At 43.5% G+C, this 15,191-nt stretch overlaps 2 gene segments (V, D, J or C); both read left to right on the top strand.

Moving 5' to 3' along the window:
* LOC110306604 overlaps positions 1-15,191 on the top strand; it is a 540,063-nt gene that overhangs the window by 453,859 nt on the left and 71,013 nt on the right.
* The window catches only part of LOC110306480, a 10,560-nt gene continuing 8,152 nt past the window's right edge, over positions 12,784-15,191 (top strand). The window contains exons 1-2 of the C gene segment in view: positions 12,784-13,005; positions 13,132-13,289.

The raw sequence follows: 15,191 nt of genomic DNA, 5'->3' as shown, positions 1-15,191 counted from the left end.
CCAGTACAGGGGAATGCCAGGGCCAAGAAGTGGGAGTGGGTGGGTAGGGGAGCAGGGGGGGGGGGAGGGTATAGGAACTTTCGGGATAGCATTTGAAATGTATATAAAGAAAATATCTAATAAATTTTTTTAATTATAAAAGGAAGTAAAAAAAAAAGAAAAAAATGGCCTTAAATCTAATCATATGAAGATAACAGAGACATTTATAAAGGAAACAAATAAATCCCTTAAAGAAATAGAGGAAAATATAATGATACAGGTGAAGGAAATAAATAAAATTGTGCAAGACTTGAAAGTGGAAAAAGAAGCAATAGAGAAAACACAAACTGAGGGGATCCTGGAGATGGAAAACCTAGGGAAGAAAACAGGAACAACAGATGAAAGCATCATCACAGAACACAGGAGATGGAAGAAAGAATCTCAGGTGTAAAAGATACAATAGAGGAAATTGATATATAAGTCAAAGAAAATGTTAAATCTAAAAAAATTCCTGGCACAAACATCTAGGAAATCTGGGATACCATGAAAAGTCCTAGCCTAAAAATAATAGGAATAGAAGGTGAAGGTCCCAGCTCCAAGGACCAGAAAAAAATTCTTAACAAACTCTTAGAAGAAAATATTCCAAACCTAGAGAAAGAGGTGCCTATAAACATACATGAAGCTTATAGAACACCAATAGACTAGACCAGAAAAGAAACTTCTCCTACTATATAATAATCAAAACACAAAATCTATAAAACAAACACAGAACATTAAAAGCAGCAAGGGAGAAAGGCTAGGTAACATAAAAAGGCAGACCTATCAGAATTATATCTGACTTCTCAATAGAGACTCTAAAAGCTAGAAAGGCCTGGACAGATATCATGCAACCTCTTAAAAAAAAAAAAAACACAGGGGTCAACCAAAATTATTATACCCAACAAAACTCTCAATCACCAAAAATGGAGAAAATAAGATATTTCAAGACAAAAGCAAATACAGACAATATCTATCTACAAACACAGCCCTACAGAAAATACTAGAAGGAAAATACATCCAAGAAAACACAGGAAATAAATAATTCCACATCAACAAAAACAATAAATACATACACTAACATCAAAATACCAGGAAATAATAATCACTGGTATTAATATTTCTCAACATCAATGGACTCAATTCCACAATAAAAAGACTCAGGCTAACAGAATGGATGCAAAAACAGGATCATTCTGCTACATTTAAAAAAAAAAAAAAAAAAACTTAGCAATAAAGATAGACATTACCTCAGAGTAAAGGGCTGAAAAGAGTTTTCCAAGCAAATGGACCCAAGAAGCAAGCTGGAGTAGTCATTTTAATATCTAATAAAATAGACTTTCAACCAAAGTCAATCAAAAGAGACAGGGAAGGATGCAGGATGCTTCATACTCATTAAAGGAAAAATTTACCAAGATGATATCTCAACCCTAAACATATATACCCCAAACACAAAGGCACCCACATTTTTAAAAGAAACATTGCTAAAGCTTAAATCACACATCAAACCCCATACATTAATAGTGGGAGACTCACCAATTGGCAGGTCATCCAAAGAAAAACTAAACAGACAACTAGTAAAACTAATGGACATTATTAATCAAATGGACATAACAGACATCAATAGAATATTTCACCCAAACACAAAAGAATATACTTTTTCCTCATTACCTTAGTAATCCTTCTCCAAAATTGACCTTATAGTTGGTCACAAAGCAAGCTTCAACAGATACAAGAAAATTGAGATAACATCGTGTCTCCTTAGATTAAAGCTTGATTTCAACAGCAACAGAAATACCAGAAATCTTACACACTCATGTAAATTGAACAACTCTCTAATTAATGATCTCTGTGTCAGGGAATAAAGAAAGAATTTAAGGACTTTCTAGAATGTAATGAAAATGAAGTCACAACATACCCAAATTTATGGAACACAATGAAAGCAGTGATAAGAGGAAATTTCATAGCACTAAGTGCCTCCATAAAGCATTCTTATACCAGCAACTTAAAAGTTCACCTGAAAGCTCTAGGGAAAGAAAAGGAAGCAAGAACAACAAAGAGGGGTAGAAAGCAGGAAATTATAGAAATCAGAGCTGAAATCAACCTGTTATAAAGAAAACAATACAAAGAATCAATGAAACAAAGAGCTGGTTCTTTGAGAAAATCAACAAGATAGACAAACCCTTATCCAAACTAACCAGGAGACAGAGGGACAGTAACCAAATAGACAAAGTCAAGAATGAAAAGGAAAACATAACAGACAATAGGTCTTACTTCATAAGTCTCTACTCCACAAAACTGGAAAATCCTAACAAAATGAATGATTTTCTACACAAATACCACTTAACCAAAGTTGAACCAAGATCAGGCAAACTATTTAAATAGCCCTATAACCTCTAAAGAAATAGAAGCAGCCATGCAAATCTCTCCCGCCCCCAAAAAAATTCCCAGGGACAGATGGTTTTAGTGCAGAATCCTACCAGACTTTCAAAGAGCTAATTCCAATACTCCTCAAACTATCCACAAGCTAGAAACAGAAGAAACACTACCAAACTCATTCTATGAAGCCACAGTCACACTGATGCCTAAACCACACAAAGACTCAACAAAGAAAGAGAACTTCAGACTAATTCTTCTTATGGACATTGATGCAAAAGTACTCAATAAAATATTTGTGAGCTGAATCCAGAAACACATCAAAGACAGCATCCATTAAGATCAAGTAGACATTATCCCATGGATGCAGGAATGGTTCAATATACAAAAATTCATCAACATAATCCACCATATAAACAAACTGAAAGAAAAAAATCACATGATTATCTCATTAGATGATGAAAAAGTCTTTGATAAAATCCAACACTCCTTCATGATAAAAGTATTAGAGAAGTCAGGAATACAGGGCACATACCTAATCATAATCAAAGCAATATATAGCAAGTAAGTACTCATCATCAGCTAAATGGAGAGAAACTTAAAACAATTCCATTAAACTCACAGACAAGACAAGGCTGATCATTCTCTTCCTATCTATTCAATATAGTACTTGAAGTTCTAACAATGAAACAACTAAAGGAGATCAGGGGTTAGAGTTGGAAAAGAAGTCGAAGTATCACTATTTGAAGACGACATGATAGTACATATAAGAAACCCAAAAAATTCTACCAGAAAACTCCTACAGATGATAAACACCTTCAGCAAAGTAGCTGGATACAAAATTAACTCAAGGAAGTCAGTAGTCCTCCTTTATAAAAATGATAAAGTAGCCAAGAAAGAAATTTGGGAAGCAATACCCTTTACAATAGCTATGAACGATATAAAATATGTTTGTGTAACTATAACCAAGCAATTGACAAGAACTTCAAGTCCCTGAAGAAAAAAATTTTAGAAGGTATCAGAAAATGGAATGATCTACCATGCTCCATGGATAGACAGAATTAACATAGTAAAAATGGCCATCTTACCAAAAGCAATCCACAGATTCAGTGCAATTTCCATCAAAATTCCAAAACAATTTTTATAGACCTTGCAATTCTCAACTTCATATGGAAAAATTAAAAAACCAGGATAATCAAAACAATCCTGGACAATAAAATAACTTCAGGAGAAATCACCATCCCCGACCTCAAGCTTTACTACAGATCAATAGTGATTTTTTAAAACTGCATGATTTTGGTACAGAAACAGACATATTGATCAATGGAATCAAATCAAATACTGAGAATTAACCCATATACCCATGATCACTTGATTTTTGATAAAGAATCCAAAACCATACAATAGAAAAAAAAGAAGAAAACATCTTCAATAAATGGTGCTGGACTAACTGGATGTCTATACTTAGAAGAATAAAAATAGATCCATATTAATCACCTTATACAAAGCTCAAGTCCAAGTGGATCAAGGACCTCAACTTAAAACCAGATACACTGAATCTCATAGAAAAGAAAGTGGGGAAATACTCTTGAACACATTGGTACAGGAAACAATTTCCTCAGCAGAACACCAATGGCTCAGGCTCTAAGATCAACAATTGATAAATGGGACCTCATGAAACTGCAAAGCTTCTGTAAGGCAAGGGACACTGTAATAGGAAAAATGGCAGCCTACAGATTGGGAAAGGATCTCCACAAACCCTACATCTGACAAAGGGCTATTATCCAGAATTTATAAAGAATTCAAGAAGTTAAAAACCAATAACCCAAATAACCCAATTTCTTAAAATGAGACACAGAGCTAAACAGAGAATTCTCAAAGAACATACATGAGGCTGGACCTAGGCCACTCTACACATATGTAGCAGAAGTATAATTTGGTCGTCACGTTCATCCTGAATAACTGGAGCAGAGGCTATCCCAAAAGCTGTGTCTTGTATGTGTGATGTTCTTCTAGCTGGGTTGCCTTGTCTAGCCTCAGTGGGAAAGGATGTACCTAGCCTTGCAGAGACATGATGTACCAGGATAGGGGAATAGCCAGGGTAGGCCCCACCCATTCAGAGGAGAAGGAGGAAATAGGAAGAATTGTGGGAGGAGTAACTGGGAGGGAGCAGTGAGTGGGATGTAAAGTGAATAAGTAAAATAATAACTTAAAAACATGAAAAAAGAAAATAAAAAATGAAAGAACTACTTGAGGTACAATAATTTCCAACCTCAAATTGTGCTACAGAGCTAGAATAATGAAAACAACATAGGATTGGCCTTAAGAATAGACACATTGATCAGTGGAATCAAACTGAAAACCCAGACATAAATTCACATACTTATGGACACCTAATTTTTGATAAATAGGCCAGAAATACACACACTGAGAAAAAAAAGACAGCATCTTCAACAAATGGTGCTGTTCAAACAGGATGGCTGCGTGTAGAGGACTCCAAATAGAACCATACTTATCTCCCCACACAAAACTGAACACTAAATGGATCAAGGTCCTCAACAGAAAACCAGATACACTGAACCTGAAGAAAGTGAGGAACAGCACTGAATTCATTGGCATAGGAAAAGACTTTCTGAGCAGTTAATAAATAGGACCTCATGTAACAGAAGCTCCTGTATGGCAAAGGGCGCCATCACCCAGACAAAGCAAAAGCCTACAGAATGGGAAAAGAGTTTCACCAACTCCGCATCTGATAGAGGACTAAAATCCAAAATATACAAAGAACTGAAAAAAATGGACATCAAGAAAAAAAAGTAATCCAATTTAAAAGTATTTATTTAAACAGTATTTTCAAAAGAAGGAACTCAGAAGGCTGAGAAACACTTGAAGAAATGTCCAACATTTTTAGTAATCAAGAAAATGCAAATCAAAAGTACGCTGAGGTTTCATTTTTACACTTGTCAGAATATCTAATATCAAAAAAAAAAAAAAAACCCCAAACCAAATGACAGCTCATAGTAGTGAGGCTGTGGAGTCAGAGGAACACTCACTTATTGCTGGTGGCAATGCAAACTTGTTATCTCTTAGAAGCCTGCTCTTTTCTAATGAGAGACAGAATGAGAGTGGATATAGATGGGAAGGGAGGGAGAGAAGAACCGGGAAAACTAGAGAGAGGAGAAACTGTAATCAGAATATAGTATAGGAGAAAAGAATCTATTTTTGGGAAGTGGGGAGACAGTGAAAATAAATAAATAAAAGCCTCTTGCTCTAAATTCTCAGTGCTACACTGAATGTAGTCCCACCTGTCTGGAATAAAGACTACCAATAAGCTAGCTATAAACTGTGTCTGTGTAGTCATCTCTAGTGGTTTCCCTATAATAAGGCAAACATCTGCAGTTAGCTGACCAGCTTCCCTGGCTGAAGATCTCATATTTAAGATGTTTCACTTGTATTAGAATTCTGTATAACCCCTTAAATGGCCCTTAGTTGTAGCCTATATCCCCCCCTTACACCTTTCTTTCCTTCTCTTTCCCATTTGATCCTCCTGTTCCAAGCCCCTTCCATCCATAACTATATATTCTATTTCCCCTTCCTAGGAAGAACCTTCTCTCTTTCCTAGTCCCTTACTTTGCAGTCATATGAATTGTAGACTGCTTATGGAGACTTAACAGCTAACATCTGTGTATAAGCAAGTGCACACCATATGTGTCTTTTACTATCTCAGTTACCTCAGTGAGGATTTTTTTCTCTAGTTCCCTTCATTTACCTGAAAATTTCATGATTCCATTTTTAACAGCCAACAAGATTCCATTGTGTAGATGTACCACATTTTCTTCAACCACTCATTTGTTGACAGACATCTAGGCTGTTTTCCTGGATGTTATAAATAGAGCAGCAATGAACATGGTTGAGCAAGTTCAGTAGACAAGATAGTCTTTACGACATGACACAGAGGGTGAGGATATGGTAGGGACCAGTGTGGGGACAGTATGGGTTTATTTTGGCAATAGTGAAATGGGGATGAGGATATAGTAGGGAAAGTGTGAAGATGGAGTGGAAACGATGAACGATAACTTGTGAGAACTGAGAGAACACCCAGAGAAGATGGAAACAACATGGACAAGCACGGTCATAATGTGGTAGCTGCATGAGAGACCAGATGGGACAGTAAATACACTGGGGCAGACTGAGGATAGCATGATACAGAAGGAATAACATGGCCACAGTTTGGGAAATCCATTGAAATAGTGCAGGAGACATAAGGTATGTGAGGACTGTGGGGACAATATGGTGACAGTTTGAGGTCATCATAAGAGTAACAGAGAACATCACAGGGACAGTGAGAGAACAGAGCCTACCTTATGTAACAGCAGCCCTGTAGCACACCATGGTGAAGATTGTGATGGTCATCCAGAGCTCGTCCAGCTCCCCCCAGGTACCATCCAATTCCAGCTCTACACAGAGAGGAGCAGCCAGTGTTTTTTCCAACAAGGAGATGCTGGGGGTCATTTCTTTTGTTGCAAGGTGGGACATCAGGGGGTGCAGGAGAAAGAACCAACTGAGCTGGTCAGGCAGACCCATCCTGGGGCCAGCTTTCTGCTTCTTGCCCTATCTAGGCCAATAGCCCTCTTCTCTAACTGTTCTGGCTTAGTCCCTGGGTTCAATAGACATATTGAACCTAATGGTATGACCAAGATTATCCAGGAGTCCTCCATGCCTGCTCTACCTCTCAGTTCTGGGTCTACCTGATCTAAGTAAAGACCTGTTCTCCTATAGGAAGTGGCTCAGAAGTCTGCCTGACCCTCTACATGTCCTTCAGTTACCTAGCCCAGAGGGCCACAGCTTGTGACTAGAGATATCTTGATGTCACTGAAGGTTCACACCAGCAAGTAGGCCAGGCCACAAACTATAGGAAATATCAGCTGTTTAGATTAGAAGGACAGGCCTTCAGAGACATATTGATCCTCAAAAACTGTGTGTGTAGGGAAATGGGTGCAGGTGCCCTCAGAAAGTGAGGGCTGTGTTTGGCTTTGATGACCCAAATATGAACATTGAAGTGGTGGTTAGGGATATTCTGATACCCAACAGAGAGTGGGTGTTGTGCAAGATGCATCTGTGAGGACCCTAGTATGTTAGGCAAGTACATGTATGTACACATCCGTGTACAGATTGCATATTGGCTGAGTGATACCAAGTACACTGGTCTAATGGATCGGGTGTGTATCTGGTAGGCCCTCCTCTGAGGTAGCCAGAACACTGGCCTCAGTCCCTTTGGGGCACAATTAGTGTCCCATAAATAGGCAATATCCACACACATAGGAATCCAAATTCCTTGTGGAGTCAAGGGCAGGCAAATCAGGCTGCACTGAGTGTGTTGGCCTTAATAATTTACTGTACACATAGCTTAGAGATGGCTCTGCAGTGTCACAGAGACACCCTTGGTCAGGAAGAAGGGACAGATGGAAAGAGTCAGGATTTATATGTTCTCTGTGTTCCTTTCCTTAGGAGATTATTTGGAGATGTCCCAGTTCAGCATAACTCTTCAGCTGATTGTAAGCAAAGATGAGAGAAGGCCCCTTGAACCAAACCTCCTCCCCTGTTGAGGGATGACCTCCGGCCTGGCTAGATATATACAAATGCTCAGAGTCTGATGGTATGGACTTGGACACTAAAGACTCCACAGCAATTGACTTAGGCACATTGGTGTAACCTCAAAAAGAACCAAGACACTTTCACTGGGTCCCAGGGAAGTATTGGGTGGCTTATTTGTAGGGGGAAAAGAACTCCATGACTATAGCACTCTACATCAATGTCTCCAGGATAGAAGAGCATAAGCATGCAGGTGAGACTGATTTTGTTCTTGTTGATCTGCTACCTAGATGGAGGCCTGTGGTGTATTCCCAAGGCACCTGGGCATGCCCTGTTGGAGAGAGAAGCCATAGCAGTTGCTACCAAAGGAATTTGCCAAGCTCAACACTCTGCCCATCACAGGCTCAAAACCATCTACCTCCTCCCACTCCAAGACCCCACCTTCAACTTTACAGATTGTTTTCTCAAAGAGAACTGGGAATGGTCCACTTTTGACCTTGCACTTGAATTCCTTGCCCCTCAGTCAGTCTTGACTGAAAATGCTGATCACCTGGAAGGTATTGTTATATTGCTCCTTGCAGGCCTACATCTGAGCCATGTGCACCTGATTATCATTCATGAACCAGCTGGATTGGACCTCCTGGCTCTTGGGAGTCAGGAAGATCAGAAGTGCATCATTGGACTTTGGATGAGAGTTGAAGATAGATGCTCTCCCCCTAGGAATTCATGAGCTGGTAAGGAGAAATGGAGATGGCTCAGGACCTGAGCCACCTTCCAGCCTGGGTACTCTTCCTGATCCTGGAGATGGGAAGCAAGTCTAAGTGATTCATTTGGACACATGGGACACTTGATGAGCCTGGCCTCAGAACCCCCAGATATGCTCTAAGGAAGAGTAGGCACTAATAAGGAAGGTCTGAAAGAGAGAAGGCACCAAGCCATGGAGGGGAAGAGCTTGACTCTGGTGTGAGTTCAATTCAGACTGCTTCTGAATATGATCTTTGACAAGTATGGTGACCAGGAGATGGAATGTGAGCCTCCATCATGAAGGATCACTACCTGAATGAAAGTAGCATAGACAAACTCCAGAAGGCAAATTAAACAGGAACTCCTATCAACTTGAACTAAGTTACCTTTCCTAGTAATGTCTGCCCAACCTGATTTGTCTAGGCAGGAGGCTGGTCCAGCTTGGCATCCAATGGAATGGACTCCTCAGTTCCAACGCCATTCTCCCACCAGTTTTCTTGTCCACTTGGTCTTGCTGGCCAGGTAGACTACACTGTAGATGAAGGTCTTGTTAGTCCAGGTGCTGGCAGGATTAGTCACTGAGCCACTAAGGAAATAAGAGTCCAGACTGCAGAACATGTAGGAAGATGTACACACCACTGCACAGGGAACAGGGGTTCCAGGACATATTCATTTGTTCAGGTACACCACTAGACAGGGCTCCAGGATTCCAGTACATGTCCATCAGCTCAAGAAACTAGCCTTTATCCAGGCATCCCCAGATCACCATGGAGCCAGAAATGTCCCCACAGCCAGGATCCAGAAAGAAAACATGGGACTGTGGTTCTGGCTACAAGATAGGGGGGATATGTGAGTATCCTATCAGACATATCTTGGTCTAAGACCTTGGAAGACATCTTTCTAATCCTTTCCAGGGCCCTGGCCCTTTGCAAAGACCAGGCAAAGTTCAGCAACTGGGCTTGTTAGCATCAGATGTTCACTTGAATTACTCACCTGCATTGTCTTCACTCCACTCGAGGATTTCCTGAATAGGCCATCTGTGTGAAGTTCCCTCAGTTGGCCTTCCATCCTCTTCGTCAGCTTTGCCTTCCCTGCCATCTTGGCTCCTGCAGTCCTGTATCGCCCTTGTTCCTTCCCTGGCTTGTTACTGTCTGTAGTGATTTGAATGAGAATGGCCCCTGTAGACTCATATGTTTGAATCCTTGGTTCCCAGTCAGTAGAACTTTCTGGGAAGGATTCGGAGGTATGGCCTTGTTGGAGGGGCTATGTCACTGGGAAAAAAACTGGTTTTGAGGTTTCAAAAGTCCATGCCATTCCCAGTTAGCTCTCTCTACCTCGTGTCTTAAGATATATGCTTTCAGCTACTGCTCCAACTTCATGCCTACTACCTGCCTACTACAATGCTCCCGATCATGGTGACCATGCCCTCTAACCCTCTGAAATTGTAAGCCCCAGATAAATGTCTTCTTTTATAAGTTACCTGGATCATAGTATCTAATCATAGAAATAGAAAAGTAACTAAGAAAGAAGTTGGTACCAAGGAGTGTGTTATCGCTGTGAAAGGCCTGACCATGCTAGGATTTTTTTTTTAATTTTGATTATAATTTCCAGGAGGAAGTCATGCCCCATTCCAAGTGGACAGATAAACTTGGCATTATCAACTACATGGCTACAGCTTTAGAGTCATGAAGGATAGTTAAGTAAAGAGGCTGTAGACTCTTCCTCTGTGCTAAGGAGTTCATGAGTCTGGCTGTGTGACAGGGTTCCCTGCGTGGAGTCACTGATAGGCCATAGCATAAAGTTATAAAAGTGAAATCTGAATTGTACTGAAGACCCCATAATGCCAGAGATGTAAGAGTCATGGGATGGCTGCCAGGGAAATATACATACAGGTAATACAACCATCCCAAGTGATGTGTGTGTGTGTGTGGTCATCAAAGCTGGAAAGTTGGAAGCCGTTTAAACCCTTTGACATTAGACATGACGCTACAGGATTTGGAGTTTGTTCTGCTTTTGTTGAGTATTTCCTCAATACACCCCAATTCTTCCCTTTTGGGATGAAAATATATTTTCAGTATCATTGTATGCTGAAAGTATGTAATTTTCTTTAGGATGTTATGGGGGGGGGTTACAATAAAGAGATTCCCTTGAGTCTCAGAAGAGACTTTCCATTTTGGACTTTTAAATTGTGCTGAAAGTCTACGGGGACCTCTAATATAGGGCTAAATACATTTTGCAATATGATATGGCCAGGAACCTATCTGGTGGTTTGAATGAGAACAGCCCCCATAAACTATTATGTTGAACTACTTGGTCCACAACTGATGGAACTGTCTGGAAAGGATTAGAAGGTTGGCCTTGTTGGAAGAGCTATGTCACTGGGAACAGGTTTTGAGGCTTCAAAAGCCAATGCCATTCCCAGTTAGCTTGCTCAGTCTCGGGCATGTGGATCAAGATATAAGTTCCCAAATACTACTTCAGTTTCCTGCCTCCCCACCTGCTGTCATGCACCCTGCCATAATGGTCATGGACTCTAACCCTCCGAACCTACCAACCCCAAATAAATACTTTCTTTTATAAATTACCTTGATCACAACAATATAAAAGTAACTAAGACTGTAGTATCTGGCATGATTAGTGACCCCCTGTTCTCAGGCCCCACGAGCTCTTCACAAACTCATGTCCATGACCCTGATCACACAGGCTAAGCCATCTGAGTTGGCTCTAAGCTACAGAGTGTGAACAAATACCACTGCTAGACTCTTGGCTCTGATTCTGCACTGACACAGAGTCCATGGGACACTTCCTCAGCCTGCCTGCTACTTTGATTCCTAAATCTGGGCTCTGGGTTCCAGCTTGACCTCAGCCCTCCTCGAATTGTCCTCCTTGACTTCCCCCTGAGGTTCACACCCAGTAAGTCTGTCATGAACCTTCCTGGCATGGGCATCCCTGGCCTGGCCTGACTTCCCTGGATGTCTCTGTGCTTCTTGTTCTTTGCAGAGTATTTTTCTAATGGGAACCAAATGATCTCAGCTCTAGCTCCACCACTGCCTCTTCTCTTACTCTGAACCCCACACTCACTCTTGCCTTCTCCTACATGGTGACAATGTCTCTACACCCAATGAGGTCTTTCCAAAAGACCCTCCTCGGCCTTCAAATTTAGAGTGTATCAATACTCTTGAAGAAGGTAGCCATATTCCTATGCCCTGTGATCCTGGTGCACCTCCTTCAGCTCCAGAACCCTGCAGACCTTGTACTTCACCCTATAACACATGCCTCTCTGGTCCTATGTGGTCATTGCTTCCTTCTTCCCATGTAGTCCACTGCTCTGTGCACCCCACACTGCTGTGCCAGTTTTACCCCTTCCTATCCCTGTCTCAGTGGGGTCCCCGTCCTCTGAACAGCCCATATTTTTCCTTTGTCTTAGCCAACTCCAGGAACCTTCCCTGCCTAGGTCCCCTCTCGGTATAGCCAAAGGCCCCTCCTGACCACCAGCACAGGTTCCTTCTATGGCTGTGCCATCCCTGGATGTAAGATCAAGTCTTTAACCCTTTCTGTCCACCATCTAGCTCACATTCTGTGTTCTACCCATGTGCTGCCAGCCCCACCCCATTCTCTTCCCTAAACCACAGATTGGTTGGGATTTCCCTAAGGAATCACTGTTAAGAGATAACAGGGAGCCATTGCAGTCATGTTTGGGCTTTTAGCTGAATAAGAAACCTCCCTCTCCAGGGAGGTGATAAAGATAGAGTGAACAGTCTAGGCCAGGCCAGGAACCTAAGGAGGCTATGAGCATAGAGAAGCAGGTAAGGACCAGGTTTCCTCATTTCTCTCCTGGGTCTCAAGGGTACTATCTCATCCACCCCCACCCACCCACGTGATGCAGCTTGAATCTGATCTAGACTCCCTTTATCCCCTGACAAGAAAGGGGAACTTTAGGTAGTACCTTCTGCCACCCAGTTTCAATCCTGTTCTTAGCCTGTGCAGAGAGATGGGCGTGGGGTGGCATTCAGACCTTTGTGACAATTGGGTTGCAACTCCTAAGAGGAAAGATCCCAGACCTAAGCTCCTGGAAGCCATGGACCATCGCAAAAAAGGAGGCAGTCACTTTCATATTTCCCACGCATGAGTTGTGTCAGCCAGTAAAGGAGAGTACAGTGGAAGAAGGCCTTGAGACCTGAGTCAGCAGTGGATATCAGCAGAACGGAACAACCAACAACCCATGGAAGAGTGGGAAGAATCAAAATACCAGACTGTGGAGGGGGTCCCTCTGATGCACAGGTAAGGTGACAGCCTGAAGAATGTCGACCAGACAGGGTCCAGGGATGCCATAGGCTGGAACATGGGCGAGTGGATCTGAACACACACAACAAAAACAATAACTACTACTGCTACCACCACCACCAGAGTCAGCCTCAAGGAGATGATGGGATATATCAGGAGACCTAAGATAAGATGAATTTGGTCTGTCTGGAAGCTGGTAGGACCAAATTCGCTGAGTCAGCAGAGAGGAGGTGCCCAAAGGAGCAAGATCTCTGCAGCAGAAATCTGCAGGACTAACAAAGGTGAGTTGATAGAGGAAAGTAGGCATGGTGGAATCCAAAGCTCATCTAAGAGGGACTCTAGGCCTGCTGGGGAAGCCAAGAGTGTGGAATCTCTAAGGTTTAGAAGTCAATCTCAGTGCTGAAGAGACAAGATGAGTTGCTGAGCTCGAAGCCAAGACGGGCAGGAAGAAGTATAGGAAACTCCTAGGATCAGGTGGGAAAGCTCCAGGTGAGCTGTGGAGGCTGGACTTTTGGGAGGACAAAGGAAGGCCCAGGAGCTCAGGAAACTATGAAACAGCTGAGAGGAACTGAGGCACCTAAGAGTTCAAGGTACCAAGTTGAGTAGCCACAGGAGAGCATAGGGGACCTGGATATGCCATTATGTGGGAGCTGGTGTAGCTGGGAATATGGGAAAATAGAATAACCAGCTACAGGATATCTAGAGGAGAAAGGAACATAAGGAATCTGACCAAGCAGCCATAGTGGGGCTGGGGAAGCTGAGAGTATGCACAGCCAAGCTGAGAAGCTAAAGGAGAACAGGGGTAGGTGAGGGTGTGAAGTACCAGAATCTGAGCTACAGAGGAGCTGGGCAGGTGGGAATATGGAGGACCAAGTTGAGAATCTACAGAGAGCCAGGTGGCAGTTCCAGGATAGTCCTAGGAGTTTAGGAAAACAGACTAAGAGGGATGCTACAGGGAAGCTGAAGCAAGTGGGAACATGGAGAACCAGACTGAACATTTCTAGGGATCCCGGAGGACTTTCCATGATCCTGGGGGATTATGGAAACCTTAGGAGCTCAGAAAACTGGACTGAGCACCTACAGTAGAGCTGGGGCAGCTCTGGGGAGCTGGGGTAGGTGGGGTGTGGGGACCAGGCTGGGCTGCTCTGGGGAGCTAAGGTAGGTGAGATGTGGGGACCAGGCTGGGCAGCTCTGGGGAGCTAGGGTGGGTGGGGTGTGGGGACCAGGATGGGCAGCTCTGGGGAGCTAGTGTAGGTGGGATGTGGGGACCAGGCTTGGCAGCAGCTCTGAGGAGCTAGGGTGGGTGAGGGTGTAGGGACCAGACTGGGCAGCTCTGGGGAGTTAGGGTAGGTGAGGGTGTGAGGACCAGGCTGGACAACTCTGGGGGAGCCCAGGAGAGGTAAAGGTATGGGGACCAAGCTGGGCAGCTCTGGGGTAGCTGGAGTTGGTAGGAGTGTAGGGACCAGGCTGGGCAGCTCTGGGGGGAGCTAGGATAGGTGGAAGTATAGAATATTAAGTTGAGCAGCTACAGGTGAGCTGGGGTAGGTGGGGTTGTGGGGACCAGGCTGAGCAGCTCTCAGGGAGCTGGGGAGGTGGAGCTATGGGGACCAAGCTGGACAGCTCTGGGGGTAGCTAGGGTGAGGATGTGGGGACCAGGCTGGATAGCTGTGGGGATGCTGGGGTAGGTTAGAGCATAGAAACCAGGCTGGACAGCTCTGAGAGGAGCTGGGATATGTGGGGTTGTGGGGAACAGGTTGGACAGCTCTGGGGAGCTAGGGTAGTTGGGGGTATGGGGACCAGGCTGGGCAACTCTGGGGGAGCTAGGTTAGGTGAGGGTGTGGGGGCCAGGATGGGCAGCTCTGGGGAATTAGGGTAGGTGAGGTGTGGGAACAGGCTGGGCAGCTCTGGGGAGCTAGGGTAGGTGGGGATGTGGGGACTAGGCTGGGCAGCTCTGGGGAGCTAGGGTGGGTGGGATGTGGGGACCAAGCTGGGCAGCTCTGGGGAGCTAGGGTGGGTGGGATGTGGGAACCAAGCTGGGCAGCTCTGGGGAGCTAGGGTAGGTTGGAGCATGGGAACCAGACTGGACATCTCTGGGGGAGCTGGGATAGGTTGGAGCATGGGAACCAGGCTGGACAGCTCTAGGGGGAGCTGGGGTAGGTGGGGTTGTGGGGACCAGGCTGGGC

This window comes from Mus caroli, chromosome 12 (genome assembly GCF_900094665.2).
Source record: "Mus caroli chromosome 12, CAROLI_EIJ_v1.1, whole genome shotgun sequence".
In the NCBI taxonomy this organism is placed as follows: Eukaryota; Metazoa; Chordata; class Mammalia; order Rodentia; family Muridae; genus Mus; species Mus caroli.
Note: the sequence above shows the minus strand (reverse complement) of the source record. Positions and strands in the feature narration are given on the sequence as shown.